Raw genomic sequence first — 22,759 nt, forward strand, 5'->3', positions numbered from 1 at the left:
GTACAGGAGCTTCAGGGTTCTGATGTGTCTCACAGGACACGTGCTACTGACCGTGGAAATCCCACTTGCCTCGTGAGTGCCGAGCCTGTAACCTACGGACTGCAACATGAGAATCACCCAGAGGCACAAAGCCTATGGTCCCTAAATTCCACTTCACATAAGAACTGAACTGCAGGTGGCACACGCTTGTAATTCCAGCACTCTGGGAAGCTGTTGGAAGAGGATCAGAAGTTCCAGTCCAACCTGGTCAACTTGGTGACTTAGAAAGACCCTGCTGGAAAATAAAACATAATTTTAGAAAGGGCTAGGAATTTAGCTCAATGTAAAGGCTGTGGGTTCAATTCCTAGTACCTGAAACATCTGAAAACCACATGTGATGTAGTCATGCCTGAGTCCTGCCCATTCCCATCCCTGACTGAATCTGGTGTCTGCAGTCACACACAAGTTCATTGTTCATTTGTTCATTGATCAAGTACAGCATTTAGTGAACACCCCAGGCCTTGTGCTAAAGTATAGATGCACCCAGAAATCAGATATGCCCTTATCCTTGAGGCTGCTGTGAAACAAGGGCACAGACACAGTCCTATCATGACCTTGCAGGGGGACCTCTCAGGGCTGAGTGAGGAGTCCTACTAGTCCAGGACTGCTCCCTGCACTAGCACGTGCCTTCCCTTCCCACCTCTCCGGGCATGGAGCTATGGCAGGGAGGACTGATATCATCCCCAGGAGGAGCCTGGCAGAGGCAGGGACCCCAGGGTGTGCCCTCTGAAGCCTTTTCTGTAGCTTGCCTCATCTCCTATTATTTTTGTTGTCTTTTTCTTCCCCTTCTCCTTCTTCTTCTGTTTTTTGAAATGAGGTCCCAGCAATTGCCCTGCCTCAGCCTTCTGGGTACTGGGATTATAGGCTTGCACCACCGCACAAGGGTACGTCATTGTGCCTAAGCTCATTGAATTGGTGCCTTAGTCCTTGTCACCATGAGAGTGTCGTTTACTACACGAGCCTGGACATAGCTAAGTACAGGGTGTGTGTGTGGTGAGTGGGAGAGGAAGAAGAAGAGAACAGATGGGCAGCCAGTGGCTCTGGGCCTGGTGAGAGGCTGAGGGGCCTTGGGCAGGAAGGAGGCGGAGACCAGAGTCGTGATTAACAAATGGACTCAGCTACTCTGTTCTGTTGTTTGATTCCCCTTATTGGACAAACACCTCCGTTTCTTTCTCTTGCTGCTCCAGGAATCAAGCTTCACACCCCTCAAAAGCAACATCAATGGAGAGGCCCCGGCTAGGGTCGGTGCTGACCCCCGGGATCAGTGCCTGGCGGTGTGCTCTGCGTGGCGACGGCAGTGAGAGGATTGAGAGCAGAAGTGTGGCCAGCGGGCGCCGCTGGCCAAGTCTGGACCATGCCTAGCAGATCGAGGAGACCTTCCCGAGCTGTTCCCTCCCAAGGGAAGCCCTTACCTTCCAAAGCTTAGCTGCCTGCGTTTCCTCAGTCACTCCTGGGAAGAGGGTGCCATCCTTCCCCAGCAGGTCCTTCATTTCTGGTCACTCCTCTAACCATGGAGGCCCTGACCCAGCTGCAAAGTCAAAGTGGGCCAAACACATCTTGGAAGTCCAGTTACTCCCCTCAGACAACATAAAAACAAGCGTAGAGATGCTCCCAGCCTCTTCATGAGAATGTCTTTCCCTTCTCACGCATGGAGATGTCTCATCTTCACAGGATACTCAGAGCCAGTGCCACACACATCTGCCGGGTCCCTTCAGGGTAGACTTCCCTGGAAAAGGACAGCCTTCTCTCAAGAAGTATCTATGTCTCTCCCTCCTGCCATGTAACAGTGCTTGCAATTTTTAATAAAAGGTTGTCTTCAATGTGTAGCCAGCAGGTCTGCAGACCCTAAGGCCCTGGATGTTGCCAAGGCGGGTGAAGGACCTTCTGTGCAACTCAAGGCTCAGTTGCCCATGGTTTCTTGGCCCTAACCTCATTGAACCTGAGATCTAAAGAGCAAGCAGAAGTTCACTCATGAGGAGGAGAGAAGGGAATGGATTGATGGGGAGGAGAAGACCTGACAGAGAAAAGAGCCTGATGAGGGAAATAGGAAGTGCAAAAGAAGTCATGAGAGGATCATGCAGCTGGGGTAGAGACAGGAGAGGGAGGCTCATTGGAAGGGACAGGAGACTAGGTTAACAATATAAATACAGTTATCACCTCTCTGTGTCTGTAGGGGACTGACTTCAAGACCCCACCCCACTTCCTGGGGAGTACCAACATCCTTCATATAAAATGGCACAAGATTTGCACATAACCTATACACATTCACACTTTAAACCATCCATTTCTAGTTGATTTATAGTATACAATACAACCCAAATGCCATATGAATAGTTGTTATAGCGTATTGGTTATATGACAAGAAAAAATATCTGTTCATGTTCAGTACAGATGCAAATTTGTTTTCAAATAGTTTGGGCCCTTGGCTGATGAGTTCCCATCACCGCAGTGGGAAAGAAGTTCTGTCAATGTGCTAATTTGAATGAATCCTCTGTTGTCTCTGTTGCTCTCCGAAGAGAACCCAGGTAGTAATAGTAACAGTCAGGGAGAGAAAGAAATAGTACATGAGCTACCAGTCACATTCTTCAAATCCTAGAATTCACAGTTCTTGCTATTACGGTGAATCCGGAAAGCAGCCATGCCCAGAAAGGCTATTGTTGGTAAGTGGGTCCCAACCCTGGTGGGAGATGTGGTGAGATCTGGCGACTTCCATCTACAGCTTGCAAATGTCCCACTCCCAGTGCTTGTCCCTGGGGAGGCCCACTGGAGTGTGGGTGCTGATGGATAGTGGGATGCTCGGTTTCCAGTCGGCTGCGTGCACCAGAACTTCTGATAAATTAATCCATTAAGCTAAATAGGAATTTTTATGTAACAGGGACTCATTACAGCATTAATATATAAATATTTTTAAAAGGAAACAAACTAGATGTCATAAATTTGATGAGATTTTTAAAATATGTCTTTCTACTGGAGCCAAAAATATGCAAAACTAGAAGCCTTGTACTAAATAATATTTAAGAATCTGGAGCAATTCTCAAAATATATCAAGTGAATACCTGATTATTGAGTGGCATACTATGATTTCCATATTGTGACACACAGTACTAAAAAAATATAAACCTTGGAAGGCAATACCCTAAAATATTAACCTTTGTTATCTTTGATAGGCATGGTTTGGGGTGGTTTGCTTTTCTTTTTATTCCTTTTCTGTTTTTTTCCCAAGTGTTTAAAAATAAATATATAACATTGTTACAGACAGAAAAAAACCAAAAAATATTCAAAAGAGCCTCTGTTTTATAGGGCACTGAGTATTTCCGCATGGAGTGTGCATCTGAATCACACACTAGTTAGTATTCATGCAAATAAAGAGAGGTCAGATTTTCCTGAGAGTTCCAGAAAAATAATATTTTTCTGTGAGGTTTATCTGTCTATGTTTTTGAGTAAGAAAGCACAGACACAAATACACATTTTTTTTCCTTTTGTGCAGCCCTAGAATATTTGCAAATTTGGCTCCAGGTCGAGAATTCCATTTGCCACCTCCAAATCTAAGAGCTTCTTGCGTCTGTGCTACGCAAGCTGCAGATCCCCAGAGACAAGCCAGCCTTGCTTCCTGCCTGGTTCCAGAGAAAACTGCTCTTGTGAGCACATCTCCTGCTATAGCCAGAAACTGTGACCAGTTTGGAAAAACAGCAAGATGTTTCCAACGGCTCATCTGGTGTCAGAGAAAATAAATTCCAGCTTTCTTCCTCAATGAGAGTCATTGCTTTCAGATGACTTGGGGCTGGGGGAAGTTATTGTTCACTCTCAAATCTATAAAGATGGCCAGGTTTCCAAAGCTGCGTTCTCATGGATGTGATGAAGAATTGTGCAAGCAAATAAGAAATAAAATTGCAGGAGCCTGGATCTCTATAAATGTTTGACCTTCTGTAGATTCTTCCAGCTGGAATGATCTTCCAGATGTTCTGGAAACCAATTTAGTCAGATTCTTCGGGGCGGGGGGGTGGCCTCTAGATTTCAGCAAGGTTTGTGAATAATTCTGATGTGCAGCAAAGTTTTAGAATGACTGCTACAGTGATACAACAAAAAGTATCTGTATCTAGAGAAACAAGACTGTAAAAGCACTCATAGCATTTGCAGTAGAGATGCTTGCTTAAAACAGCCTTAAGGATTATTTTTTACCAAGATGGTCTCCTTGGCTAGAAAGGGTTGCATGCTATTATTTAGGCTCATTCACAGATGCTTCTCACAGTCTGAATAGAAGCAGTGAAGAAACCCAAAGGCGTACTCAGCTGCAGCCCGGTTACCCATAAATCAGCTCAGGCAAGCTGGCCCACGCGAGGTGGAGCCAGTCTGGTGACCAAACACTCTTTGCCTGTGAACTGCACGTGTTGACTTTGTATAAGGACCTGGAGAATCTGGGCACCACAAATGCCAGGGTCAACAGCCATTTGGCAGCCTCTTCACACGGAGAAAATGGGAATTAAATAAAACCAGCATTTAAACAGCTCTGGATCCTCCAGCAGCTCTCCCTTTCCGGGTGTGAAAGGAGGTTACGGTTTGTACTTGGGCTTAGGACCATGGTTGGGGTAATTTCTAATAGCACCCTCTCTACTGTCAGAGTTTTTACACTGGTTTGTGGGTCAGTCATGGGGTCATCTAACTTCATGGTTGACGCTGCTGGCTTTAAGAGCCAAAAGAAGGAAGAGAGATTCCTCTGCACTCTCCCCAAACTGTTACACGGCAACTCTAGTGCTTTGGACACAGCCGCAACAATCTCATGTAGCAGACAACAAAAAAATTAACTGCTGAGCAAATTCCCCTCCTTACTTTCTTCTGTCCCCTTACATTCAGTATGGACATTTTTTAACTCTTTCTGCATCGTTAATATCCATCCCTGTTGTCTGAGCAGTACAGGGCAGTAAATGTATGTCAATTTTCACTTTGTAGCATGCACTCTCTGTTACCAAATTACCCCAGTAACCCAAATAAGAAAGGAGAAAAAGTACAAAGAATTACTGTGGCCATCTGGAATGCATAATGTGGCAAGATCTGCAAGACATTACATGGTCTGGAAAGTGGCTGGTTGAATTCCAGAGAGCTCAGATAGACTTCAAAGTCTGGCCGTACATCAGTGAAACTGCTGATCTTCTCCGATATTTAAAGTGGTGTAGATGAATGAATTTATTACAGTTTTTATCTTCTGGGCTCAGTTAGGGAAGGGGATCACAGGAAGGTTTGCCTTTAATTTCATGCTGAATTTCTTTCTTATATTTTATTTTTCTCCTCCTTAATATAGTGCTATTTCTTAACTTCTCTTTTTGGAATGATACTTTCCTTATCTCTACGATAATCCAGAAAAATGGCTGACGTGTGTGAATAATGTAACTATGTAGCCGCTGGGATAGATCCTCCAATCATGAGATATTTTGCATAAAGGGTGTCAAGTCCAAAATATATAACTTCACAGTTCCCCTTCCTAGTAAGTCAATGTTGAGATCTGCACTCAGTATCATTGAATTTATTTCTAAAACAATCCTGATGATAGTGGTTGTATTGGCTGATTAAAAACCCCAGTCAAACCTGGACTCAGTAAATATTTGGAAATTCTTGATCTGAGTATTGCTGTCAGAAACTCCTTTCAGGAAGAGATGAAAGGGCAGTTCTTTAGAGTCAACACTTCCAAAATCCCTTTGAGAAGGAAGCATCTGCTCATCTCTGCCAATTTGGTTGCTTTCATCTTCATACAAATTTACAATATCTTGACCCTTAAAATATTTTCAACAAATACAATTGTAAGCCAACTCCACAGAAAATGTCTGTATTCCTCCACCTCTAAGGGCTGTGGGATTCTATTTCTGAACTCTAAATACAATCTTTTTTTCAGATCTCATTTGGGTCTAGGAAGGAAATAATTATTTTTCACATGCACATAAGACGAAGAAGGAAGCCAAGAAGGTAAGGCTAATAGTGTCACAATGCCTACAACTGTGGCACTTTCCTTCTTTACTGTGGCAAATATGCACTTGGATTTATATAAAAATTAGATTAATAAAATATGGCTGAAGCTTCTATTAAAGCATTCAATGTGGAAAATAGTATGGAAGTTTCTAAAGAAAATAAATACAGAGCTACCTGATGATCCAACAATCCCTCTTCTGGGTATACACCAAAAGAAAATGAAATTTCCACCTAGTAAAGATACCTGCAATCCCATGCTCATTGCAGCATTGTTCACAGTTAGCTTTTTGATGCTATGGCAAAATACCCTAGGGTAATCATTTCATAAGGAGTAAAGGTTTATTCTGGCTCACAATTCCAGATGTTTCCTTCCATGGTCACTTGGTTCTGTTCTTTTGGGGCCTGTGGAAAGGCAGTACATCCTGGTGGGGAGTTTGTGGTAGAACAAAGCTACAGACTTCATTCTGGCTCAGAAGGCGAGGAGAGCAGAGAGAGAGGAGCCAGGGTCCTGATATCCTCCAAGGGCACAACTCCAATGACCTCATTTCCTTCCACCACTCCCATACCTCACAGTTCCACCACCTCCCAACTGCACAACAGGCTGTCAACCAAGCCTTTAAAGCATGGCTTTTGAGAGATATTTAAGAGTCAAAGCATAGCATTCCCAATAGCCAAGACCTGTACATAACGGCAGTTGGTCCAGGATTGAATGCCTTGAGATGCTGTGGTGCAGGCTGTGGTGGGCAATCTTGACTCTCAGCTTGATTGGACTGAGAATCGCTGAGGAGCTGAGGAGAGCACACTTCTCTCTCGCTCTGCTTTGTAGCTATCACGGGCTGCACTGCTCTCCTCAGCCACGCCCTCCTGCTGCAGTGCTTCTGCCTTGGAGCCAGCTGCCCATGGACTGACACCTTCGAAACCGTGAGTCAAAATTAACCCTTATTTTCTGAAGTGGTATGTGTGAGCAACAGAAAAACTAACACATACACAGTGTGGCTAAAAGTAGAGCGATCTTGCCATTTGCCACAACGTGGATAAATATAAATGCTAAGTGCAATAAGCTAGAAATAGAAAGAAAAAAACCTTCATGATCTCCTTCACATAAGGAATCTTGTTTGTTTTTGTTTGGTTTGGTTTTTTTTGGTACCGGGGATCGAACTCAGGTCCTTGCGCTTGTGCAACAGGTGGCGAAACCACTGAGCTAAATCCCTGGCCCCCACATTCGGAATTTTGAAGGACAAATGCTTAATACATAAAAATAGAAGCCAAAAGAGTGATTTAGGTCAAAGTTGCAGTTTTTTAGGATAAACAATTATGTAGATCTAACAAGGACTAGAGTTGATAATATTACATTGTATTTCAGACTTTTGATAAAAGAGCACATTTTAGGGACCCTTGCCAGAGATAACATGAGTGATGTGCACATGTATGTTCGTCTGCTCTCCTATAGCAACCATTGCATTATATGTATGCCACAGCTTTATCTTGTTCACCTTATATCATATAGATGATAAAAATAAAAATTAAAACCTGGGCAGAAATAAAACAAAATTTAAAAAGAAGATAAAATTTTCAACTCTAACCCAGGATCAGCTGTGCAAACAGGTAAAATTAGACTTCCAGGTGTTCCCTCAGTTTTTTGGGCCTGATTTTTCCTTTTCAAAGATTTTTCCCCCCATCTTCTCATAGTAACAAAAGAACGGTATTATTCTGTGACACGCTGCCTAACCCAGGAATCTTTTCCATTTTAAAGGGAGTTAGGCCGTGGACTCTGCTGAACTCACAGGGATGGATTTCTGGGAGAGGGACGCGAAGGGAAGATTGTGGGCACAGAGAACTCTGGCGTCCCTCGAGTCCATCGTGCCAGGACTCTCTGATGCTCAAAGGGCAGTGTTAGCTAGAGCAGTTTCTAGACATTTTGGAGTAGGTTTTCCATGCAGGCTTCCCTTTGTGGATACGTGTTTTTTTGCCCATACTTTCTTTTTGTATAAAAATACAATTCATTGTGGATTGGGGCTCAGGCTGCTTCATCTGAACTCGATTATATCCAATGATAAAATTCGAACCTTGAATGCTCTCCCACTGAGGTGCATGTGTGCAAACAGGACTATGGGACCTCAGCCCCACCCTGTCCCTAGCCCTAAAATGAATGGTTGAGCCCATAATGTGCTACCTTTCCACTGGCTCAAAGAAAATGCAGCAAAATGGTCACTGCAATAAAATACCTGATACAATCACCCAATTAACCACTCCAGAACTGAGGGGTTATATCTATATCAGGTATTTCATTACAGCAGTGGAAAGATGACCATCACTTCTGCAAAGATCCCATTTCTAAAGGCGATCATATTCATAAGTATAGGGGGTTAGGACTTCCACAATATGGAGGGGACATAATTCAACTTAAAAATATGTTCCCAGACAAAATCTATTTAAAAAGAAGCAAGGCTGGGACCATCTCCTAGAGAGATTCCTTAGCTCCTAATTGTTGGAAAGATGTAATTCAACCTTGAAAAGCCAAGGTCAAGCATTATGACAATTCCAGAGACTCTAAATAGCTCTATAGTAATGAGAAAACAGATCATTCCATGTCCGCCTCAGTCTTCTTGTGTGTACAACAGGGACTATAAAACATACTTGTCCTGCCTTGCTAAAAAGTGAGGTGAATGTAATACTTAAGAACTGTGATTTGCCCCTGGGATGTCTTGAGACCAGGCTGGAGCCATTGGCTCTGGGACCCCACTTTGATTGTGGATCATTTCAGCCCAACTTCATTCTAATTAAAATCAGAGTTAAAAATTCTGCCTGTAGACATCACTGTTGTAAATCATCTATATAAGTTCCAAGAAATAGCTATGCATTCCTAAAAGTCAAGTATTATGCTGAACTAAGATTTTTAGTTTCAGTGTCTGACAAAAGCTGGATTAATAACACTGTAGATTATGGCTATTAAATGACTTGTTAAAGGGGCACAGCAGGGCCCAGGATTCAGCTCAGTGGTTTTGTTGTTGCTTGCTGTGCAAGCTCAAGGACCCAAGTTCAATCCCCGGTACCAAAAGAAAAAAAAAAAAAAAGAGGCACAGCTGAGGATTTAAAATCAGATTCTGTGCATGCAGACTGCCCATCATACAAGATGTGATCTAATGGGCCTGCCCATCATACAAGATGTGACCTAATGGGCAGGAAAAATCACCTGGGAACCTATTAAAATACAGCTGCTCAGGCCCTGCCAGAGCTCATGCAGACAGGCTTAAAGGGGCTCACCACTCCCATTTCTAACAAGTTGCAAATGATCCCACTCCCACTGGTCTAGGGCCACAGTGTGAGGACAAGGGTACACTGGCTGCTTACAGATTCACCCAGGGTGCTCTCGGGATTTGTTAACCCGGAATGACACTTGGTCACTGGCATTTCCAGAAGCTCACAGGTGAGTTTCATGTGCAGCAGAGCTGTAGACTTTTGTTATCTCCTCAAGTGCTTGATACCTGGACTCTGGTGAAATATCGACTACTAGCTCCACTTGGACAGAAGAAAGAGAACTAATATATGTATATAACTAACATACCACATGCAATCACTTGGCTTCTTCTCCCCGCACCTCTCTAGTCGCTGCCACCTTGAAACACACTGTTGAAAGATGCGGGAGAGACCTCTAAGAAAATGTATGTGGATTCTGTGGACAATGAGGGCATCCAGAAAGACAGAATACTTGTTCCTTCCCAACCTCAGAGTCAGACATGGGATTCCACAGATTGTATTGATCTCACACCTAACCAGGGGTTTCCTCCTGTTTCAATTCACAGAGTGTCCTTACTCTGTAATTGGTGAAATTCTTTCCATCATGTCTTGGCCTTCGTTCTATTATGAAGGCTCCTAGACTTATTATGGGAATAGGTCCTGATACACCCATCATAAATTGAAAACACAGTATTGTAAGTTGAAAATGCATTTACTGCACCTAACTTATCAAACATCAGAGCTTAGTGCCATAGCACAGTGGAATATTGGTTGCCAGTCCTCATGATCCAGGTCAGACTTGAGACTTGCTGCTACTACCCAGAACCACGAGATAGCATCGCACCAAGTCACCAGCAGGAACACATCAACTTGAAATGAAGTGCTATTTCTACTGACTGCATATAACACTTGCAACATTGCAAAGTCAAAAAATGTTAAGTCAAGCCATCATGAATCAGGGACCATCTGTATTGCATGTCCTAGTCCTTACTCAGCAGTGTAGATCCCTCATATAGCAAGCATTAAGGACAAAATCTTGAAGTATATACCCCATTTCCACCCTAAAAACCCTCACCACTTCACCAACTCCTAGACTCGAAACTCCCCTGAATATTTCTCCCAGCTTGAGGACACACTGTGGCTTCCCACAGAATACAGAGTAAACTCCACATTTACACAACTTCTACCAGCCTTTCTGCTCCTGCTTTTCTTTACATTGTCTTGTTTCTTTGACACGCATGTGACACAGATTACTCCTCTTTCTCGTTCACACATATTTGCACATTTCTTTTCTAAGATGTTGTTCAAGTTATTTTCTTGGCCAGAAACTTCTGGATACATTTTTAAATACTGCATATTTAAGCCCAAAATGTCCATTAAATTGCATTCAGATTGCCTTTCCCACCTTCCCAATTAGAATTAATTTATCTTACTAATCACTCACCGCATTGGAGTCTAACATGTTCTGTTTTGCTGAGCTAATTTATATTTATCTTCTCCAACCTCCTTCACCATTCCGCGAAACCCGAAGAAATAGGAACCTCCACTTATCTGTTTTAACATTCCCACATAATCCCTGGCTCAAAGCTGGCACATAAAAAATACACTAGACCAACGCTGAATTAGATCTGTGTTCCTCATGTGAGCTATGCCAAGGGAATGACATTTTATGAGTCATTCATCCTTCAGTATGGCTTCCAACCCTTTTCTATAACTGTAAACAGTACAAAGACCAGGACTACACTGACAGGGCAGGAAGGCAGAAGTGGATGCCAGTGGGTTCTGTTCAAAAGCTTTCTCCTCCACTCTCAAGAAACATGAACTTTGTTGGGGAGTGGGTGTCATTCCGCTGCTCATGAGCATGTGAGTAAGGTGGGACAAAACTAAAGACTTGCATAAGGAATGACAGTTTTCAGGTAATCACATCTTCATGTTCCACATTAGCCCCTTTGTTTTAGCAAATTCTGACCCACATGACTTTCACCCAACAAGCAATTTTTCCCCACTGGAGACAATCCTCATTTTGCTGTTCTGTGGTTCTTGATTTCTACACATTTTCTTCCTTGCTAATAAAAAAAGATTTCCTGTGGATGCAAATTCAATCTTTAGGATGAGTTTCACATGATATCCTGCCCCATAGGAACTTAAAGGCTCAAGTAAAGATTCCTCCTATGGTACTAATTATCTCGTGGTATAACTCACATGTGGTTGCTTTCAAAGCCGCCAGTCCCTGCAACCAAGGGAGGCATTGCCTTCAACCAAAGCAGCTTTGAGAGAAGTGCTGTAAAAAGGGCTGGTGACACTTCCAAAGGCTTAGATCCCTGCACTTTATCTCATTCCAAGTGGATTCCTTTCTGATCTGAGCACATTCAAGTGTGCACACGGGAGAGAAATACAGCTGTCATCTGGTCCCACAATAGCGTGTCATCGGAGCTCTCCAAAGCATCTAGAACACATGGTTTGGTGGAAAAGCCACCACTAGGGCTCCAGGGCCTCAGAGGTCTCATATGTGAGAATAGAGGAGACTATAATGGCCCCCAGAGCTGTGAAGGCCTTGGGGAGACAGGATGGGAATTGAGGGATGGAGAGGGAGAGAAAGAGGAAGTAAAAGGGATTAAGATATGATATGAATGTGTAAGTACCTAGCACAGGACCAAGCTCACAGTAGGTGGTCAGAATATGTTCTCCCCTCTTCCTCTGTGCCCCTCAGTCAATACCCATATCTGTCAGTAGACTCTACAGTTTCATTCCAACATCTGCTCTGGGATTTTGTTCAACTGATAACATTTTTCCTGTCATCCCACCACAATCATCTTGATTTATTTAAGTGCGCAAACACAGGCAAAGTAGCTTATCTTTCCCTTCTTTTCTATTTCCAAAGCAAATTTTCTAATGCTTCAGCATCTTTGGTTGATGTCTTAGTCCATCTTGTGTCACTGTAACAGAATACTTGGGGCCTAGTGACTTGTGAGGGATAAAAACATGTTAGCTAACAGTTTGGAGTCTAAGAAGTTAAGGCCAAGGTGCTAGCAGGCTTGATTCCGTGGAGGTCCTTCTCTTCCCAGATGGTGCCCTGCACCCCAGACCCTCTAGAGAGGAGGAAGACTCCAGATCTAGAAGTCTTGATAAGAGATTGAAGCTTTATGTTGCCTAAGACGGTGGAGACCTTGTGGCCTAATCCCACCTCTTAGTACTATTCCAATGGCAATTAAACTTCCAAATAAGTTTGAGAGGTGATAAACATTGAAACTATAGCAATTAGTTTATTAAAAAAAATAGGGAAAATTTTCTATACTGCTCATGCCTTTGTAGTGAGATTAACTGCTTGTAAAGAATAAGAAGACACTTTGCAATTATAAATATTCTAGACCAACACATAATTTCTCAGCATCAGTGTCTTAGTTGAATTCTTTATATCTCCTATGTGGATACAGTCAGTCCTCCTCCTGGGACCCCTCACACCTCGTACTGTTTCCCTACCACTCCAGATATCCTCCACATCAAGACCAAACCCCAATGCCACTAATTCTCTCCCTCCCTGTTCAGGCTTCTGGCCACATCTCAGGGACACCTCCCCACAGAGTTCTGGGGACATTTCCACCGTAAAAAATACTGGCAAGGATGAATAACTACTGGCTATTCTACCATTGGTCTACCATTTTTTATAGACCTTTCTACAATGATGGCAATGTTCCATATCTGCATTATCTAGTGCAGTGGATACTTGCCTCATGTGGCTAGTGACACTGTAGAAGTACATTTTTTATTTAATTTTAACTAATGTAAATTTAACTAGGCTAGTGGCTATCATCTTTGACCATACAGATATCAACCTTGCATGTATGTATAATTCACCTGATAACCTTGTCAAAATGTAGATTCTGATTTAGCAGTTCTGGGTTAGAACCTACCCCAGGGATTCTGCATTTCTAACGTGCTCCAGGAGATGCTGATGCTTCTGAACTAGAGATCATAGTTTGAATAGCAAAGATTAATCCTAGATGATACAAGGAAATTTTTGAAGAGAAGTGGTAGGGGAGGGAGAGCAACCCATAAAACATTAGGAAAGCATATAGGTAGGCAGTTTACAAAAGAGGACATCCATTATTCCAACTCGAGAGTGAAGTATATTCCTCAAGAGAAGCATAACACTTGCAATGATTAGAAGGCTGGATATCACCAAAAGTTGGAGATGTAGGAATATAGGAACACCATGTTTTGTAGATAGATGGGTAGGCTGGCACAATTATTCTGGAAAGCAGTCTGTCACTACTGATATAAGACATTAGCCTTCCCAAGATCCAGCCATTGATTTCTTGGCTTTGTGTCCCAACGATGTCCTCACCCAGCTCTGGGAAGGATCATATGAGAAGGTGGATGATAGGGAAGCAGAGTCAAGTTGGGCATCCATCTCTGGAGGACAGGATGGGCCAGCATGGTGGGTGTGCACCATGTGATATTGTGCAGCCCTCGGAAGCACTGTGTGTGCGTGTGTGTGTGTGTGTGTGTGTGTGTGTGTGGTGATATAGATGAATATTCACTGTGATAGCACTGAGGGAAGAAAGATGACTTCAGATGAGTTATAGAGTACAATACCAGGATCAGAAATTAAAATATCTGCCACAAAATAACAAGTCTATAACTTTGTAAAAGTTATCAAGTTATATATTTGTAAAATTACATACACATTTTAGAAAAACTACAAATTAAACCATTTACATGGATTATACACAGCAAGAATGAGAAGGCAGAATAGGAGGATAAAAGGATGCAAGAAAGGAGGAATTAGAGCAGGCTACAGCCACCTGTGGACTGCACGTTGTGACGAGCGGTGGAGGGAAAGCCTGGAATTCAGGCCTCTAGTTAGACGGCCCGGGTGCCTTCCCTGCCTCAGCTTCTGTTGCATCTTCCAAGTTGCCCCTCCCTCTGTGGCTGACAAATTGAAGTGTTGCAGTTACTGTTCCGCAGATATCTGGGGTCCATGTTCCCCAGCCTCATTTCCCAGTGTGGAGTTAGCTTCCCCAGTCCCCCAAGTTCAGCTGTGTGCATCTGGATCCTGAACGTTCTCTCTTGGGAAGCTTTCTTTGGAAAATCTCTAATCAGCAAAACAAAAGTGACTACCTCTTTGTCCACCAACCATCCTGCCTTCCCTGTATTCCATCCCTTCCCTCCAAACCTTGGAGGTCATATGGACATGCATCACTGGATGCCAATATTCGAAGACATAATACAAAAGATAGAGCATCAACAAGCAGTCTAGGCCCACTGGGGTGTCAGCTGCTGGAACCAGGGTTACATCTCCTTCCTGTGGAGAGCCACTGTTGGCTTTGTTTTTATTATAGTTTTTGTCTAGCCTTAACCCGCAAAGCCTCATGCGCCCAGCGGTGGAACTTCTGAAGGGGACTGAATCCAGGGGTGCTATAGCCAAATGTGATGGTGGAAGGTGGGGAGGTTGGAAGAAGCCCCTCCTCTCTGCCCTGCTTCCTGGCTACCATGTGGTGAACAGCTGTCCTCCTGCAGGCCCTCCCCTCATGCAGCTTCTTCCCTGCAGCAGTCACTGACTCCTCAAGGACTGAAACTTCTGAAATGTGAGCCAAAATAAAGCTCTCCTCCTTTATGTTGCAGGTGTTGAGTATTTCATGCCAACAACGATGTAAATGCCTAAGACAATTACCAAAATTTTCAAAGGTCTACGTGTAAGAGGCTGATAGTTTTGGCTTACTCTTACCTTTAGACCTGTTCCTCTATAAAAAGAAAGTTCAGCATTTGCTTCTCAACTGTAGGGTAATGGACTTGAAAGGAGAATCCAGAGGTGAAGAAGTCAATAGCTCTGAAAAAAAGAGTTTGCAGACCAGTGTTAGCAGCGAACCTGATAAATATTTTTGTACTTGTTAGATGAAACCAATAAAGATAACACACACAAGAAAACATAATGTCAATAGCACTTTATTTATCCTAAATTAAAAATAATGAACACTGCTTGGTCCATTATAATTTACCACTGCTTATGGTCCAGAATGTCTTCAGGGTATCTCTCCTCAGCAGTTTTACTGTGACTTGTAAAAGTGGCATTCCTTATTTATAAATAGTAAGAATGGTAATAATTACTCTTTATTGATTATCTATTTTGCTTCCAAATGTAAGCATTTCAGCTCATTTTTTCCCCCACAACAACCCTGCAATTATATCCCTATTCTACTGTTGAAAAAACAGCAGGTCAAGAGCAATACAGTAACTTCCTTAAGGTGAGCAGCTGATTAGCAACAGTGCTGTATTTCAGACCAGGCTGCTCTGACTGCCAGACCGAGCCCTCTCTTCCATCTGCTTCACCAAGGAGTTTTTCAAAATGCTTAATTCCCTAAGTGGATGTCTTTTAGACAGCATGGCACTGAATACCTATGTCTTAAAAACATGGACCTTATTATTTACATAAATCAGTGATTCTCAAATGTGCACATACTTTTACATCCAGCAATTATTATAACTTAATTGGCTAGGGGTGGAGTCCGGGCTTTGTACAGTTTGTAAAAGTTTCCTGGTGATTCCCATGTGCAGTCAGGGATGAGACTCAAAGTGTGCCCAGGCACAGATCTAAGTACATCAGAATTTCTAATATGAGAAGGGAATCTCATAATGAAGTTACTCTCAGGCATTTCATCTAAATTAAACCTCTGTAGTGATAAGGTTTTTATCTTTCTTCACAATGTTTTCACTAATTTCCTCTCACCCTTGTCCAGTTTCTTGTTGCTTTTTTGGGATATGAATTCCAACACTGGAAATTAGTACTCTGTAAGGGTCTGATAAATACAGAGTATCTTGACAGTAATATTTTCAGAACTACATTGGTCAAGGTAGGCTCATGGCTCATGGCTCTCACCAACAGCCCTGGGTTCCACTCAGTGGCTTACTGTGATGGAATTTATTTCTCATCTTGTAACAGCTCAACAGGCAGCCTTCTGTGAGACAACTCAGGGACCCAGGTTCTTCATATCTGGTGGTCTTGTCATCCTTGACAGCTTGGGCTGCTCTGTACCTGGTGGGCAGATGGGGGAGGAAGGCATCCCACCTAATTGTGATAGCCAACCTGACTCCATCTTGAGCCTCAACACCATTTTGTAGCTGTGCTTGGACAAAGTGCTTGTGCTTGGACGAAGCACCCAAAGCCCACATCCTGCTTGGCAGAAAACTTGCTGCAGTTGCAGGATGTTTTGTAGCTCACCTCGTGTGTGAAACTTACCCCCCCTCAAATAACCTGGCATGGTTCTGCTTCTGTAAGATTCTGCTTGCTCTCCCCTGAGGTCTCCCCAAATGAAAGCATGATTTAAAAGGAGAAATCAAACCATTTTCTGTTGCCAAGAGAATTTTCCAGCTACTAGCCACCCTCGGCCACCAGCTTTAAAAAATGGACTCAAATCTGGCACAGAGTGCGGCATATCTCTATTATTATAACTCACTCGTCCACAACATTATGAGGGAGAGCTTAGAGGCCAGTCCTGGAGAACTGCACACCCTTTCCACCCATATAGCACGGCAAGAATTTGGTAGGGCTCTGTGGTATAAGGGTGTAGTTCCAGTTACTTGGCAAGCTGAGGTGGGAGGATCACTAGAGTCCAGGAGTTCAAGATCAGTCATTATTGTTTAGATGTGAATGTCCTGCGGAGCTTCATGAGCTCTGAGTGGGGCTTGTGGAGGGTGACTAGATTATGGGAGTGAGATAGCTAACGTGGTGTTGGGAGATGGAGCCTGGTCAGAAGGGGCAGGATGCCAGAGGCAAAGCCTAGAAGGGTCTCCTGGAAGGGTCTCTCTCTGTCTCTCTCTCTCTCTCTCTCTGCTTTCTGGTTGCCATGATGCAAGCAGCTTTCCTTCCACCAAGCCTAGGCCCTTCCACCATGCCACCGACCATGCAAGAATTGAAATTTCTAAAATGTGAGCCAAAATAAATCTTTTTTCCTTTAAATTGTGGATGCCAGAAAAAGGGCAAGACAGGAAGACCCTATCTTGGGGGAAAAAATGTCCATAAATTTGATCCTAAAGTTGGCTATACTTAATTTCAAGGGAGTTCACAAAATGTAGCTTTGTGTACTCAGAAGAAATATGAAGTCAGTTTTGATATGCGTAGAGCAGTCACTGCCGCAAGGGCCCTTTGATCCTCCTAATATCAAGCTACAGTGGCCTCATATTGCTGTTTAATTCAATTTTATTCATGATCTTTAGCTACGTCCCTGTGACTTATACTCAGATTGTCTTGACTTGCTAAAAGGGAATTAATATCCTATGTATTGAGTACTCACTGAGTTGTAGGCTTTGGCTGGATATGATGCATATATTATCTTGTTAAATTACTGACCTAACCTTGTGAAGGATTTACTGTTATTATTCTCAGTTCAGAGAAGCATGTGGAAGCTAACGGAATTTAAGTGGCCTGACTATGCCAAGGTACTAGCTAGCAGAGCTGAGACTGGAGCCACTTCCACTGAAGTGTGTGTTTGGTGGTGCTAGGACTGAACCTAGAGCAGCACACTGAGCTGCACTGCAGCCTTTTTAACTTTTATTTTTGAGGCAAAGTCTTTTAAGTTGCTCAGATTGATCGGAATTTGAGGCCCTCCTGCCTCAGCCTCCCTAGTAGCTGGGTTTATGGGCATATATCATCACACCCAGCTTTATTTTGGTTTCTAAGAATATTTTATTGAAGAGTTGCTCATGACGTAATCTCATATCACCTGATCAGGTTACAAGGAGTGACACCAGTGGACCTGGTCTCTTACCTCCGGAAACCTGATATCTGTGTGCATTGTTCATGTGAGCTGACTACGAACTGTGTCCCTTCTCAGAATGCTTATAAAATTAGGGTTCAAACTCAGACCCCTGAGCTGGCCTGTGGTAAACAAGGTCGCTGGATGCCAGCGGGATGAGCCCCTTGTCACAGGGTTCCAGCTGTCTTTTCCTGGGTCCATAAGCACCATAACTTCTAGTGGAGCCATGTACATATGTTGTCAATAATTTACACAATCTGGGCCCTGGGAATCCTGAGCAACAACAATATCATTTTTTCCACTTGCAAATAGAAGTCATGGTGAATTCTAATCCCAATAAACCCAAAGAGACAGAGCGACAGCCACGTGGGTAGATTTGTGCTTCTGTCAAAAAGTTGTGTACCTGGGAGACAGCACAGTCCTTAAACTTTACACTGGGGGAAAGGGTGGTCAGCTGCGAAACTCTGAAACTTATTCAGGTTGTTTAATCTGGAAATCTAAAATTTAAATTCCTCCAAAATCCAAAGTATTTTGAGTACCAGCATGTTGCTCAAGAGAATTTGAATTTGGGATTATTTTGGCTTTTCAGATTGGGGATGCTCAACTAGCACAAACTATGCAAATATTCCAAAATCTGAAAAACTCTGAAATCTGAAATAATTCCGATTCCAAGTATTCCAGATAAGGAATATTTAACCCGTATTAACTTTTTTAATGACATCTTTATGCAAGTATTTTTATGTGTCAAACATTTATACCGTCTTAATGAGGAAAAGGTTATAAGAAATACATAAGCTTTAGGGGCCGGGGATTTAGCTCATTGGTTCTGCCACTTGCCTCCCAAGTGCAAAGACCCAAGTTTGATCCCCGATACCAAAAAAAAAAGAAATACATATGCTTGATATTTGGGATTATTGATGTGTGGTTTAATCAGCATTCTAACAACCAGGAAGGCAAACACTTCACTGGATATAACGGAAACCACACTGTTGGTTTATGAGTAAGAGTATTAAACAGTGCATCATGCAGAATGCAGGTATAGAAAAGTGATTTGAGCCAGGAAAGAGGAAGTGCTCCCTGACTACTTTTCCAACAAGCTGGAGTAAGAATTTGCATCTTTAAATATATTAAAATCACTAACAAAGCCTGCTGTTATTTCTGATGCTTTGACATGACATTTAAGAAGTTCCAAATTGTTAATGAAGGTCAGATTCCTTCATAGCAGGAAAACATCTGTCAGAAACACTGCACAAATATTTATAGGGCTTAGCTGACAGGAGATAACTTCCTCTTTTCCTTTTTAATCAAAATTGAATGTACAAGGGCAAACAAAACAAGAAAACAGCAAACAAAGTTGATCACAGAGTACTGATACGATTGCATCTCAAACCCTGTTAACTTAGAAATTCCCAAGTCCGGCAAAGAAAAGAGTATTGTGCCAAGTTCCCAGGCATTTGAGGTTCATGGCCTGACTTAGTACACATTATTCAATGAGAGTCTTTTCCTAGGTGTTCTGTTTTTCAGGTATATCAGAGCCCTACCTGTACTATTTTCCCCTAATGAATTCCTACACACATTTATTCTTTATGATTTAATTTAATATAGTATTGTCATGGTGCTCATATTATGATAACATTTATATTTCCCCAAGATATCAAGATTAATAATTAACAAAATATTGAAAACAGAAAAAAATAAGAACTCTCTTGTGAAAAGACAATAGAAATATCAAAGGATGTTTGTTGTGTGAGAGACTGAATTTTTTAAAAAGTCTGTCTTCTCACTTCTCTTCTTCAGTTCCACTACCAAAATTAAAATTAAAACTTGAGCTGAGGATGTAGGTTACTGGTAGAGAACTTCCCTGACATGTGGAAAGTCCTGGGTTCAATCCCCAGCACCACACACAAAGAAAGCAAAAGCAAAAGCAAAAACAATAGCAAAATAAAACGAAAATAAAAATAGGTTGAACTTAATGAAAATGAAAACACGTATCCAATTTGTAGACTACAGTGCATAGGTGGACAATCTCTCTCTCTCTCTCTCTCTCTCTCTCTATATATATATATATATTTTTGTATTATATTATCATATTGTAATCATGTTTATATGAATATTTTTGGGTTGTGGAATAAATGAGTTTCCATTATTTCTTACGGGAAAATTTGCTTTCATATACAAATGCTTTGGATTATAAGTGTGTTTCTGGATTTTATTATGTTCAGAAACCAAAGTTTTACTGTACATTAAAATGAAGATACTGGACTATTGTGAAGAACTGTATGTCCTTAACAAGCTGTAGGAAATGGACAAATAAAGACAGAAATTACCAAAACTCATCCAAGATGAAATAGATGACTTGAAGTCTTTAAATTACAGAAATTACATTTGCAGGTAAAAACTTTTCAACAGATAAAATTCCAGGCCCAGATTGCTTCACTAGCAAAGTTTAATAAAGATTTAACAAATAATAAATATTCAACACAAATTCTTCCAGAAAATAGAAGAATGCTTCAGGAAATCATTCTATGAGGTCAGCATTACAATGATACCAAAGCCAAACAAAGACATTATAATGAAACAAAAGTATACATCAATTTCACTCATGAACAGAGATGCAAAATTCTTAATAAACTTCAGGAAGTTGAATCCAATAAGGATGCAAGAATAATTTAATATTAGAAAGTTAACCAATGTAAAAATGCTATATTAACAGGCTGAAAAAGCACAACCATACAATCAATGTAGAAATGGAATTGACAAAACCCAGCATTAATATGTGATAAAAATATTCTTAGTAATCTAGGTATGGTAGCATATACCTGTAATTCTACCTACTTGAGAGGCTGAAACAGGATGATCACAAGTTTAAGGACAGCATGGGCAATTTATGAGACCCTGTCTCAAAAACCTAAAGTATAATAAGAGGGCTGGGAATATAGCTCAGTCGTAGAGTGCTTATCTAGCATGTTTAAATGATATAGGGGGAAGAGATGAAACTCCCAAACCTTCTAGATATCCAAAACATGAGTTTGTGTTCTCTAAAATCAAAGAATGATTTCTAGAAACAACAGAGGTTAAGAGTAGGAAAAATTTATTGGGATAAAGAAAACTTCTGCCTAAGAGAGACAGAAGGGGGACCAGAAAATGGGTTGCCTGTCCACCCCACTTTTTAAAGATGTTTTATACAGCAAAGCCATGTGGTGAGGTGAGTTCAAAGTGGGACAAAACTATAAGATCCAATGGAAATTTACAAGGTGGGCATGAAGTGGGACAAAACCACGACCAACCAATAAGATTACAAGTACAGTCACCCAGGTAATATTGATTAAATGGGGATCAAATAGGAAGAAAAGTCACATACAAGGAATTTCCCATTTAGAATATCAATCACTGCTATCTATCTCTAGGGGAAGTAGCCCTTCTTTTCCTTTTTATAATGCTAACCAGTGAATGTTCCTCAATTGTTCTCCATGTTGGTTCCTTGCTGTGTTGGCTCCTGGAGGGCTGGCACCTTAAGGGAGGCCCTGTCCACCTGCCAATAAGATGTGTAATTAATTTATGTGTCTATAATATCAGGACTTGGGTTCATTCCTGAATACCACAAAAAAGGTGAAAAAAATCCAGTGAACTAGGAATATAAGGGAACACACTTAATTTGACAAGTTATCTATAAAATTCCCCTTTTAGTTAACATTATTTGTAATGGTGAAATTGAATGCTATTCCTATAAGGTCAGGAACAAAGCAAAGATACCCACCCTTACCACTTCTATTTCACATTGTACCAGAGGTTCTAGCCTAGGCAGCAAGGCTTAAGAATAAAAATATCTAAATTGGAAAAAAAGAAGTAGAACTCTTCATGCATGGGCAACATAAAAGAGTATGTAAAATTCTATGGACTCTACTAAAAGACTATTAAAAATTTTTTTTCCCACATCACCTGCTCTTCCTCAGACAAAGGTCTACTATCTCGAATCTATAAAGAACTTAAAAAAATCAGGCCTCCCAAATTTAAAGACCCAATCCAAAAATGGGCATCTGAAATGAACAGACATTTCTCAGACAAAGAAGTAGAAATAGCAAATAAATACATGAAAAAATGTTCAACATCACTGGTCATTTGAGAGATACAAATAAAAACAATGCTGAGATTCCACCTCACTCCAGAAAGAATGGCTGCTATCATGAAATCAACCAACAATAAATGCTGGCGGGGCTGTGGGGAAAGAGGAACCCTGCTCCACTGCTGGTGGCAGTGTAGGTTGGTGCAAGCACTATGGAAATCAGTATGAAGATACCTCAAAGAACTAGGACTGGAAGTCCCATTTGACCCCACTATTCCACTGCTGGGGGTCTTCCGCAAAGAATTAAAAGAATCCTACCACAGTGATATATGTGCACCCATGTTCATAGCAGCACAGTTTGTGATAGCTAAAACTTGGAAACAGCCCAAATGCCCATCAACTGGAGACTGGATAAAGAAAATGTGGGGTTTTAATAAAATGGAGTACTACTCAGCCATAAAAAATGAGAAATTAGAGACATTTATAGCTAAGTGGATGCACATTGAGGCAATACTCTTAAGTGAAATAAATAGGACACACATGTGTAAATACCAAATAGTTTCTCTGGTGTGAGAAACTGAAAGTGTAAATAAGGACTAAATGTATAATAGGTAATGTGAAATAGGAAGAAAAGGGGCAAAGGAGAAGGAAGTGGGAGGGCTAGGGGAAAGGATAGAAGGGAATGGGATTAATATGAGAAAATAGAAAA

This window comes from Heterocephalus glaber, unplaced genomic scaffold (genome assembly GCF_053883595.1).
Source record: "Heterocephalus glaber isolate CG9 unplaced genomic scaffold, H.glaber_assembly_v1.0 deba00000546, whole genome shotgun sequence".
NCBI lineage: Eukaryota > Metazoa > Chordata > Mammalia > Rodentia > Bathyergidae > Heterocephalus > Heterocephalus glaber.